General features: G+C 40.4%; 1 protein-coding gene across 1 annotated transcript in view; it reads left to right on the forward strand.

The window, feature by feature from the left end:
- The first annotated feature begins 365 nt into the window (after nt 1-365).
- The window catches only part of asip1 (agouti signaling protein 1), a 27,920-nt gene continuing 15,412 nt past the window's right edge, over nt 366-12,873 (forward strand). Inside the window, exon 1 of the mRNA XM_039796539.1 lies at nt 366-720. The gene's annotated coding sequence lies outside the window, so the exon portion shown is untranslated. The remainder of the gene's footprint in view (nt 721-12,873) is intronic.

A 12,873-nucleotide genomic window follows, 5' to 3' on the forward strand; every position in this document is an offset into this window, starting at 1 on the left:
AGACTGTGTTGTCTGGAATTGGGACACAGCAGATGCTGGATGCCCAGAATGGCATTCTGGGAAACATAATCATAAACAGAACTATAAGTAACCAAGGCAGGTTGAGGGAAAGTGAATAGAAAAGAACAGTCACAAAATAACTGGACATCACGGACAGATCTAACAGGTGAAAGGAAGGATTTTCCTCAAAGGCCGATGTCGTCCTCTGATATGGGCTCCAGTGGTAATACCAACCAGAAACAAGACTTCACAGTAGGGTCTGGTTCACATTTATCAGTCCATCTTCTGCATATTTGACCTTTCCCATTCCCCAACCCACTGCAGTGCTGGTCCCGCCTCCAGTGCAAACCTCCCAGTATGTCTTCATTATCAGCAGCAGGGCAAGGTACTGCTACTTAAGCAGAGGGAAAGAAAAAAGAGAAACAGAGGAGTGGGGGATAAAAGGAGGTTTGGAGAAAGAGAGAGAGAGAACCAGAGACAAGGGGAATAGAGAGAGGTAAAAAAAAAAAGAAGAAGAGAAAAAACACAAAATCAGAGGTGAAGTGGGGAAAAAGGGAGCGACTACAGGAAAAGAGAGTTGTGACTTGCGGACAAAAGAGGCAGAGAAATAAAGACGTGTGGCGAGAAAAGAAAAAGGTGGGCGAAAAGAGAGGCGCTCACTATAGAAACGAGAAACTGAGAGCGTGACAGACTGACAGACAGCTGACCCGGAAACCACAGGTAAGGCAAAAAAGACATTTTGATCTATGTGGTCAAGTTCAAACAGTTCCAGGAAATCATTTGAGTGATGGAAATGCACGGCGAGGAAAGTGCATCACATAGACGTCTGAGGGCTAAAGCACTTGTAGCATGTCTGGGGAATTTCCCAAACTCCCTTATTTTACGGTCCTCATGCCTTAATCTCGGATGTCAGAGAACAAAATTTGAGTTAAGTGGAAATCGTCCTCTGTGAACTTTAAAAAATATCTCAACAATTTTCCCCTGTGTGCCAGCTGCTTTGAAAGGATTTCCCAAGCTGTGGCCTGGAAAGTGCAGTGAGTTGCAACGCACATTAGACGATTAGAATAAAAAAAATCATGGACGAATGAACAAATCAGACACTGATAAGCCAAAATGTAGCGTTTCTGTTCAATGTGTCCAATGTGGCTTTGAGCGTTTTTATGCTTAGTCGCTGAGAAGACGGCTGGAACGAGGACGATCCGGAACGGTTTACACAAACTTCTGCAGTAAATCCCAGTTGAAGGGAGTTCATTTATTTACGTCTTTACGTGTATTTACATTTACAACATGTGCAGAAAATATGAACATATTGTTCCTGATTCTGTTTGAAGCACAGCACCGACGCTGTCAGGGCTCCGTCTATCGACTGCACCACCTCGGTCTGTTATCAGCAGTCTGAAGGATCCACGTGTCAGCAGCCTCGTCAAAATGAAGCCATAAAAGTGTTAAAAACTTAATTTAAACTTAATTTATAGGACTCAGCGGAATTTTAGCTGCATCTTGTTATTCTAGATGTTGTATTTAGTCTTTAATATTGTACTCAAAGTGTACTTTTAATGCCATAAATATATTTATAATATTTAAAAACGGCAATCAAATGTTACGGTGCTTTTTATTCATCTCTGCAGCCAAAGTTCTTACAGAAACTCTGTATAAAAGGCAATACAAATAGTGTGTTTCACTTTAACTATTTTATTCTGGATAAACACAGGTCTTTTCTTATGTGCTTCAGATCCAATGAAAGTATTTCTGTAATAATAGCTTTTGTTAAATAATGTGAAACTGCTCTTGAAAACCAGTCAGAATAAAAGATTGTTATTTTGATTTTAATGCGTTAAAGTGAACACTGCACAAAAGATTTTCTGACATCTTGCTCATGAGATTAAACATTTGTGACAATGAACTATAAAAATGTGTTAACCCTCCTGGTGTCCTTGGGTCTAATCTGACCCATTTTCATAAATTTGGGTTTCTTTCAAACAAAAAAAAGGTCAAGTGGATGGTTCACTACAACGCTCTTCACAAGTAAAATAAATGATCAGTTCACTACTTTCATTGAATTTGGGTAATTTATTCAATTTTATAGCATTTGAAAAACCTTTTTTTATAAAAGAACGTTGAAAAAAGTGACCAAAATGTCGTGAAAAAAAGCTTCAAAAACGTGGGAAAAAAACAAAAAGTTCAAATAAATGCAGAAGAAATAGACAAAGACATCGAAAAAAGTGACAAAAACGTCGTAAAAGCTTAAAAAACGCCGGGAAAAGTGAGAAATGTTGAAAGAAAACGTGACAAAAACATCAGGAAAAGTGACAAAAGTGTAAAACAAATTAAGACTATAGTTACTATATATTATTGTTATAGATACTATATATATTGCTATAGTTACGACCAAAAAAAAAGGTTTAATTTAAAATTTTGACCCAGAAAAATTAAACGTTGCAAAATTAAAAGTTGCAGGTTGACAGGAAGACAACACAAGGGTTAGAAAAAGGTCAAAAGAAAAATGTGCATCAACATAAACCCACGAGCGATATGATTTTGTCGCGTCCTTGAGCCAAGGACTTGTTTTGATTTGTTTTGACTTTGGAGCGAATCACAATCACGCAGCGGAAACACAAATACTTTTTCACTTTCAGAAACATTTCGAGATAGGACGTTTGTGCTGCATTCATGTGGTGTCGTAATAATAAAAAAAAATTAGGTCCCCTGTAGCCGGGTTGGCTCAGTGGGTAGAGCAGGCGCACATATACTGAGAGGTTTATGCCTCGACGCTGAGGTCTAGGGTTCAAATCTGACCTGTGATGATTTCCTCCTTGTCTTCTCCCCCTTCCCTCTTTCTCACCTAGCTGTCCTGTCTAATTAAAGGCAGAAAAGCCCCAAAAATGAGTTCCCCGACTGATTTAATTCACCTTGCATTAACATTGTGAGATAGGGTATGCCTTAACATTCTAGTACATAATGACTTCTGCATTCTTGTTGTTGTAACTCGTATAATCTTTGTTGTAATTATACAAAAATAACAATGTTAGGATAATTAAGGATTTAGCTTTAACACGTTATAAAGCAGTAACTGTAAATATATATAGTTAAACTGTAATACATGACAGTATTAATAGGGCTTAGTGAAACATAACAAACCTGTATTTCATTGTATTGTTGGTGCTTGCGGGGAAGCTGTGGTAGAGAAATGCTGGGGAAACGGTAAACGAGGTCATTTCAATCAGCAACTTGATGGTTGATTGAAGACAAAAAAGGGAGGACTTCAATCAACCATCAAGCTGACTTCCCTCCTCCGGCTTATCTGTTATTATCCCTCCTGTTTCCTCGGGGCAAATTTGACCCATTTTCACAAAGTTTCTATATCAGAAATTTAGATTTCTTTTAACCAAATTGTCTAAATATGGTTCCATACAACGCTCTTCACAAGTCAAGTAAATAATAAGTTCACTACTTTTATTGAATTTGGGTATTTTATTTCATTTTATAGCATTTAAAAAAAAAAATAAAGATAAAAGAACATTAAATAAGTGACAAAAATGTCAAAAAAGTGCAGAAAAAACTTGGAAAAAAGTGACAAAAGTGTCAAAAAAGATGACCCAAAAGTTTTAATTTAAAATTTGGAGCCAGAAAAACAAAAAGTTGTCGACGGGAAGACAACACAAGGATTAACACACTCGGATGACCAAACAAAATCTGTTCAAAGTTTCCGTTGTTAGTTGATTCTGATTCCAACAAAAAAGGCAACTTAAGCCTTGATTTCAAATTCGGCATCAAGCTAACATGATTCGGAGCATCAGAGATATATGTGATCTTCCTCTGAACTTTCAACTATGTCCAGATGGGAAACACGTACTGCTGCTCACTCTTTCTGCTGTAGAAAGTACATAAAGGACAGTACACTAAGGAGTGTCCTTAGTGGCATCCTTTGCTGTGATCATGAGCCGTAATGCTTGAGATTTTCTGTGTTTTTCATTCTGTCTCTGGTGTTGAGCCCCCGTTGCTCTAGTAGTTTTGTACTGCTCCAAGCATACGGTGAAGCATGATCTTTTGAACAGCACTCTGAGTGTATCAGTCCGTTGACATGCACTGTAGAAGCCAAATTAATCTAAATAATCAGATTGCAGAAAATTGGATGCATTTTCATGCACTGTAGTATCCTGCTTAGTGTGTGTTTTCATGCAGCAGCTTTTGTAATAATTTGGGCTTTATTTTATTTGTGTTAGTGATACAAGACCCTGATCCCTGACTTTGTCTGTGTGTGTGTGTGTGTGTGTGTGTATGTGTGTCTGTCTGTTTGTCTGTGTGTGTCTGTCTGTGTGTGTCAGTGGTGGCCTTTTGTTTTGACTGGGGTATGCCCATGTGGGACATACTTAGGCAGTGGTGGCATATAGTACGTGCACATGCACACACACACACACACACACACACACACACACACACACACACACACACACACACACACACACACACACACACACACACACTACTACACTACTACTACTACTGCTGTACACAGGGAACATACATACTATTTCAGCTAAGGCAGGGTTGTCAAACTCATTTCAGTTCATGGGCCACATCCCCCTTATTTGATCTCAAGTGGGCCAGACCAGTAAACCACTCCAGAAAGATCAGAAACTTGATCTGCCACAGAGTTTCTTGTCAGCTGGATGTTGGCAAACGCAAGTTGCTTCTGTTACTGTTCTCAGGCCATTGTAGGAAAAATAATAATGATACAGACCCGGGAGAGAGGGGTAATATTCAGAGAAAGAACTCAGAATTTCTAAGATTAAAATTGTAAATTTACTTAAAAGAACTTGGATATTCTCTGAGACTAAAGTGGTAAATTTGTAATAGAAATTAATGACTTCTCTGCAATTTTCACACTTTGCAAAGTCATTCAGTAGGCCTGATTGGACCCTTTGGCGGGCCAGTTCTGGCCCACGGGACCTATCTTTGACACATAGGTCCCCACAACTGAGCTAAGGGGTCCTTGGCCTAAAAAAAGTGTTTAAATTACAAGGCAGTATCAGGAAATGTTTAATATACTTATTTTTCAACATGGAAAGCTGAAGGGATTATAGAAGGAAACGGCCTTTTCCCAAATACTTTGCGGTTTAGGATCATTTATGTCTTCCTGTGTAAGCACTAACAGATGAAAGGCGAGCAGTGTCCGAGAAGAGTTTAGATTCTCTGCCCGAGCCAAAACTATTTTCCTCCACTATCCTCGGGCCGGACCGGGCCCTTGATCAAGCATCTGTGATTTTTTAATCATTACTTTATTAGCCTAATTGGGTGGGAAGAAAGCTATGCCATAGTCAGGCTCAGCGTCTCCTCCACTCGCCCGCATCACACCGGGCCTGCTGGGCTGTATGGTGGAGCATCACACCGGGCCTGCTGGGCTGTATGGTGGAGCACCACACCGGGCCTGCTGGGCTGTATGGTGGAGCACCACACCGGGCCTGCTGGGCTGTAGCAGCAGCTACAAAAAGTTGGAGGTATGGAACAAGTCGTGGGCAGTGACAACATGTGTTGGCGTTGTCGAGTGCATTAAAGGGGTGATAGAATGATTCTATAGGGTATTTCACACTGTTCCTTATGGTCTCCTAATGGGGTATGTAACATTGGTTGGGCTGAAAATGGCCTGATTGATATTTTATTGGCCCTTATGCATCCCTGTGTTTTGGCCCTATTTGTAACAAGAGCTTTTCTTCCAAATATGGTATGGTCATGAATATTTAGATGAGCTGCGCGCTGCTTGGTTGAGCGAATCACCATACACACGCATTAGAGGTCGCGTGCTGATTGGTTGAGCGAATCCCCAATGCACGCGACAGAATCTCATATTGTAGACACTGCAATGTTTCCTTACCAAATTCACTTCTGAGTCTTTTTTATGCGATAAATCAACTATATAAAGCTCAAATATGGGCCGTTTCACGAAAATGGATGGCTAATTGCAAATTTGGTAAAACTTTGTGTCGGAGTTCAGCTGCCTGTGTTGCTAGCTCGCCGCCCGGCCTGCCTTCCTCCACAGACCCCGGCCTGCAGCCCACAGCACCTCATACCCGCATAAAGTCACCGTTTGGGCTAATGGACTAGCTACCAAACGCCGCTGCCCTGACAGAGCTCCAGGGCCTGCATCTCCCCTCTTCCTGCTAGCTAAATGGCCCGTGTGTGAGAGCGCGGTCAGCGAGCTTGTTACACCAGCAATCTCTTACCAAATGTTACACACATGTCACGCCACTTAGCTATACAACATCTACCTAAATGTCTTATAAAGCTAACAACGGTGTCCGATTTCAAGTCAATGAATATTTGTGAACTGTAAGGGTTTCGTTAGCTGCGACTGTCCCTGCAATCCTATGTGTACAGATTGCGGCTAGTTAGCTTCATTTTTGGTCGTAATTCGAGTATATTTACAGTTTGAATTTCGTCACGCCACGTATACAACATCTACCTAAGGGTCTTATAAAGCTAACAACGGTGTTCCGATTTCAAGTTAATTAATATTTGTGAATTTCAGAGGAATTCTAACAGGAGGCTAGCTAGCTCTCATTGATAGAGCTCCATCCAGCCGCAGGCTCTATCAATGAGACTCACGGATAAGCAGCGTTTATTTCCCCAATCGTTTGTTTAAATAACTCAACACATTATAATTACACACATTAAAAGATTAACTGGAACCTGTGGTAAGAGATTGCTGGCGTAACAAGCTTGCTGACCGCGCTTTCACTCACATACACCGGGCATTTAGCTATCAGGAAGAGGATAGCTGCAGGCCCTGGAGCTCTGTCAGATCAGCGGCGTTTTGTAGTCCATTAGCCCAAAACGGTGACTTTGCGCGGGTATGGAGTGCTGTGGGCTGCCAGACGTGACTGAGCTCCATCTACCTCACAGCAGGCCGGGGTCTGTGGAGGAAGGCAGGCCAGGCGGCGAGGCAGCTACACAGGCAGCACAGGCTGCTGAACTCCGACACACAGTCGGACAAAATTTGCAATTAGACATCAATTTTCGTAAAACGGCCCATATTTGACCTCTACGTAGTTGATTTCTCGCATAAAAAAGTCTCAGAAGTGAATTGAATGGTAAAATAGCATATGAACAATGTATACAATTTCTGAGATCTGCACGACCTAGAGTCAGAAGACTAACTGATCTCAGTTCAGTTGTGTAGCCTATGCAAATGTTGGGGTGTGACAAACACAGACTAGAGCCAAATGAGGAGGAGCCGCATAGTTGACGTCAACTATGGGGCTCGTTGAGATTTGCCCGTTTTCAGAGGCAGTTTCAAATAGTGAGATTTGCAGAGAAAAGAGGTGTCGATGGGATTTAGAGGTTCTATGTATGTCCTAGTTACCCACTAAACTGTCATTATTACACTAGGACAAGGTAAAATCAGTTTTGCATTCTATCACCCCTTTAAGTGCGGCACGCTGCTTGCCTATGACGGCAAAAAACACGGGGACGATGAACAGACACATGAAGCAGGCTCGCTGTGGCAGAAAAGATGATAGTCAGCCTTCAACGTCCTCTTTTGTTACTTCTCCAAGCATACCCCTTAACACAGATTTCTGCAGTTCAAACAACTCTGAATAGTAGTTGAGAACGTCAGTTATAACGGCCCACATATTAAAAAATTTGTTTAAATCGGGCTCGGGCTTAATATGTCGGGCCGGGCCGGGCTCAGACACAATGTGCAGAGACTCGGGTAGGATCGGGCTTGATTTTTTGGGCCTGATCTAAGCTCTAGTGTGGAGCAGCCCCAGATGTAAGATGACAGATGTAAAAACTACTGTCGGGCTGAAGTCTCGCTGCAAACCTGCCAGAGGTTTACGATCTTTACTTTAAAGTTGCCTTGCTGACCAGATAACTGACGGAGAAAACTTCTCAGATTCCTGAGTCTGATCTTTTCTGGTCTGTCTAAAGAAAAAAGGAAGGTTTTGCCACGCATGAGTATTATCCACATAAAGATCTGGAGTAGAGTCCGGATCAGGCTGAATTTTTCTGACCGAACCCGGCCCGAGCTCAACATGCATTAAGAAATTTGTGTCCGAGCCCGACACAGTTAAAATCTAATTTTTTTCCCTCACACTAATGACACATGTAGGCTACGTTTGTGGAAAGCTTTTATTAAGCAACTGTAGGAAGGCATTCAGAAATGTCAACAGATGAGCGCATCAGCGCACACGGGGCAACAAGCGCACGTTAATCAGCTGTTAACATGTTCAATGGGTTAACCTTTCCTGATCGCTTCGTTTCCGACCGTGATCAGAACACCAGGAGAGACTGGTTACCTCCAGGACCCTCGTTAGAACAGGAATAACCACTAACTCTGCTACGGTTGCATGATCTACAACACGCATGCTTCCTCTTTCTCTAGGCTATCTCTCTTCTGCCCACTTACCTCACACACTCACACACACACACACACACACACACACACACACACACACACACACACACACACACACACACACACACACACACACACACACACACACACACACACTGAGCTCTCTTAAAAGACCATAATTTCTAAATATCTGTCCGAACCCGGCCCGGCCCGTCGTGTACCGTCGGCCTCGGGTCGGGTATCCATACCTTAATCTGGAGCATTGTTCTGTGGTGTGTATGGGAGATTATTTAGTTTTTATTGAGTTTAAGTGATGCATAGCCCTATAATATTTGTTAAAAACACATATTGTAGAATGTATAGCTTTACATAACTGGCTTTTTATAAAACACAAATATATACTGCATTACAAAATAATAATATAATAAAATACTCATGAAAATACATAATACAGGGACAGAAAATGCAAAAAACACAACTAATTGTTTTCATACACCCTTTAAACTGATTATGATTTTCGGACATTTAACAACACAGCATGCGTACAAATAAAAACTATTAAAAGACGCAAAAAACTATATACAGTCCCTCCAGAAAAACGCGATTATGCGATCGCATAATTCAACGCATAATCAGCCAAAGTCCGCATATTTATGCAGGGGGGGGGCAAATTTTTTCAAATAAGCCGCACTTTCGCCGCATAAATTGCCGATTTCCACGCAAAATATGTGGAGCTTGCATGATTTCATAATCCCCGAATTTTCGTTGCAAAAAAGTCCCGTAATATATCTTAGCAGAAAGTTGAAAAATGTTGAGTTTACTTCACACAAGAGCAGCCATTTGCCCCTGTTGTCATGGGAACGTTATGAAGTGATGTAATTACGCGACCGCCAATGATTACAAAGAAAACAATAAGCTACAAACTAAATGCACCTTAAAGAGTCAAACAGCCCCACTTTCTTTTGATTACACTGTTAAAAAGGTTTTTCATTTCATGTCAGAAATACATGTTATTTGTGCGTGGCCGGGTTGGATCGGTGGGTAGAGCAGGCGCACATGTACCGAGAGGTTTGTTGGGTAGTCATATGTAATAGTTATGTGTAGGGGGGTGTACCATGTGTAGTCTTATGTAATAGTTATGAGTAGGGGGAGTACCATGTGTAGTCATATGTAATAGTTATGTGTAGGGGTGTACCATGTGTAGTCATATGTAATAGTTATGTGTAGGGGGTGTACCATGTGTAGTCATATGTAATAGTTATGTGTAGGGGGTGTACCATGTGTAGTCATATGTAATAGTTATGTGTAGGGGGGTGTACCATGTGTAGTCTTATGTAATAGTTATGTGTAGGGGGAGTACCATGTGTAGTCTTATGTAATAGTTATGTGTAGGGGGGTGTACCATGTGTAGTCATATGTACTAGTTATGTGTAGGGGGTGTACCATGTGTAGTCTTATGTAATAGTTATGAGTAGGGGGAGTACCATGTGTAGTCTTATGTAATAGTTATGTGTAGGGGGAGTACCATGTGTAGTCTTATGTAATAGTTATGTGTAGGGGGGAGTACCATGTGTAGTCATATGTAATAGTTATGTGTAGGGGTGTACCTGTGTAGTCTTATATGTAATAGTTATGTGTAGGGGAGTACCATGTGTAGTCATATGTAATAGTTATGTGTAGGGGGGAGTACCATGTGTAGTCATATGTACTAGTTATGTGTAGGGGGGAGTACCATGTGTAGTCATATGTACTAGTTATGTGTAGGGGGGAGTACCATGTGTAGTCTTATGTAATAGTTATGTGTAGGGGGAGTACCATGTGTAGTCTTATGTAATAGTTATGAGTAGGGTACCATGTGTAGTCATATGTAATAGTTATGTGTAGGGGGTACCATGTGTAGTCTTATGTATTTATGTAGGGGGTTCTGTGTATTTTTTTATCCTGGTTGTTAGTTATTGTTAGTTACCATGTTGTTTGTTATGTTGGGTTGTACCATGTGTAATAATAGTTTGTGTAGGGGTACCTGTGTATCTTATTAATAGTTTGTGTAGGGGTTACCTGTGTATATATTTAGTTATGAGTAGGTACCATGTGTATGTATAGTTGTGTGGATTACCTGTATTGTTAGTTATTGTAGGGGTACCTGTTGTTTATGTAATAGTTTTGTAGAGTACCATGTTAATATAATAGTTTGTGTGGGTAATGTTTTTAGGTACCATGTGTAGTCATATTATAGTTGTGTGGGGTACCATGTGTAGTTTATGTTAATATTTATGGTAGGGGTACTGTGTAATTATATTAGTGTAGAGTACCATGTGTAATATGTATAGTTATGTGTAGGGGTACCATGTGTATCATTGTAGTTATGTGTAGTAGTACTGTGTATGTATATTGTGTGGGGGTGACTGTGTAGTTTATATTTTGGTGGGTCATGTTAATGATAGTTTGTGTGTTCTGTGTAGTTTTTTGTTGTTGTGGGGTTGTGTGTAGTTTTGTGGTACCTGTTTGTAGTGTAGAGTACCATGTTTTATGTTATGTGTAGAGTACATGTTATTGTTAGTTGTGTGGGTTTTTGTTAGGTTATTTGATAGTTATGTGGTGTACTTGTGTAGTTAGATTTTAGGGGTACCATGTTATAGTTAGTTATAGTGTAGTGTTTTTATTAATAGTTTAGTGGGGTGTACCTGTGTAGTATATGTAATAGTTAGTGTAGGGTACCTGTGTAGTCATATGTATAGTTATGTGTAGAGTACCATGTGTCATATGTACTGTTATGTGTAGGGGTGTACCATGTGTAGTCATATTAATAGTTATGTGTAGGGGTACCATGTGTAGTCATATGTAATAGTTTGTGTGGGGGGTGTACCTGTGTATCATATGTACTAGTTATGTGTAGGGGGTGTACCATGTTAGTCTTATGTAATAGTTATGTGTAGGGGTGTACCATGTGTATCATATGTAATAGTTATGTGTAGGGGGGTGTACCATGTGTAGTCATATGTAATAGTTATGTGTAGGGGGTGTACCATGTGTATCATATGTAATAGTTATGTGTAGGGGGTGTACTATGTGTATCATATGTAATAGTTATGTGTAGGATTACCATGTGTTATATGTAATATTGTGAGTGGGTGTACCATGTGTAGTCATATGTAATAGTTATGTGTAGGGGAGTACCATGTTATCATATGTAATAGTTATGTGTAGGGGGGGTGTACCATGTGTATCATATGTAATAGTTATGTGTAGGGGGGGTGTACCATGTGTATCATATGTAATAGTTATGTGTAGGGGGGGTTACCATGTGTATCTTATGTAATAGTTATGTGTGGGGAGTACCATGTGTAGTCATATGTACTAGTTATGTGTAGGGGGGAGTACCATGTGTAGTCTTATGTAATAGTTATGTGTAGGGGGAGTACCATGTGTAGTCATATGTACTAGTTATGTGTAGGGGGGTGTACCATGTGTAGTCTTATGTAATAGTTATGTGTAGGGGGGAGTACCATGTGTATCATATGTAATAGTTATGTGTAGGGGGGTGTACCATGTGTATCATATGTAATAGTTATGTGTAGGGGGGTGTACCATGTGTAGTCATATGTAATAGTTATGTGTAGGGGGGTGTACCATGTGTATCATATGTAATAGTTATGTGTAGGGGGGTGTACCATGTGTATCATATGTAATAGTTATGTGTAGGGGGGGTGTACCATGTGTATCATATGTAATAGTTATGTGTAGGGGGAGTACCATGTGTATCATATGTAATAGTTATGTGTAGGGGGTGTACCATGTGTATCATATGTAATAGTTATGTGTAGGGGGTGTACCATGTGTATCATATGTAATAGTTATGTGTAGGGGGGTGTACCATGTGTAGTCTTATGTAATAGTTATGAGTAGGGGGAGTACCATGTGTAGTCATATGTAATAGTTATGTGTAGGGGGGTGTACTGTGTGTAGTCATATGTACTAGTTATGTGTAGGGGGGTGTACTGTGTGTAGTCATATGTAATAGTTATGTGTAGGGGGGTGTACTGTGTGTAGTCATATGTAATAGTTATGAGTAGGGGTTACCATGTGTGTCAATGTACTAGTTGTGTAATGATTTAGGTAGGGGGTTACATGTTACATATAATAGTATGTGTGGGGGTGACCATGTGTAGTCATTAATATTAGTAGGGGTGTACCATGTGTAGTATATGTAATATTATGTTGGGAGTACCATGTGTGTCATATGTAATAGTTATGTGTAGGGGGGTGTACCATGTGTAGTCATATGTAATAGTTATGTGTAAGGGTGTACCATGTGTAGTCATATGTAATAGTTATGAGTAGGGGGGAGTACCATGTGTATCATATGTAATAGTTATGAGTAGGGGGAGTACCATGTGTATCATATGTAATAGTTATGTGTAGGGGTGTACCATGTGTAGTCATATGTAATAGTTATGTGTAGGGGGGTGTACCATGTGTAGTCATATGTAATAGTTATGTGTAGGGGGGGGTGTACC

The sequence above is a fragment of the Perca fluviatilis genome, chromosome 4, assembly GCF_010015445.1.
Source record: "Perca fluviatilis chromosome 4, GENO_Pfluv_1.0, whole genome shotgun sequence".
NCBI lineage: Eukaryota > Metazoa > Chordata > Actinopteri > Perciformes > Percidae > Perca > Perca fluviatilis.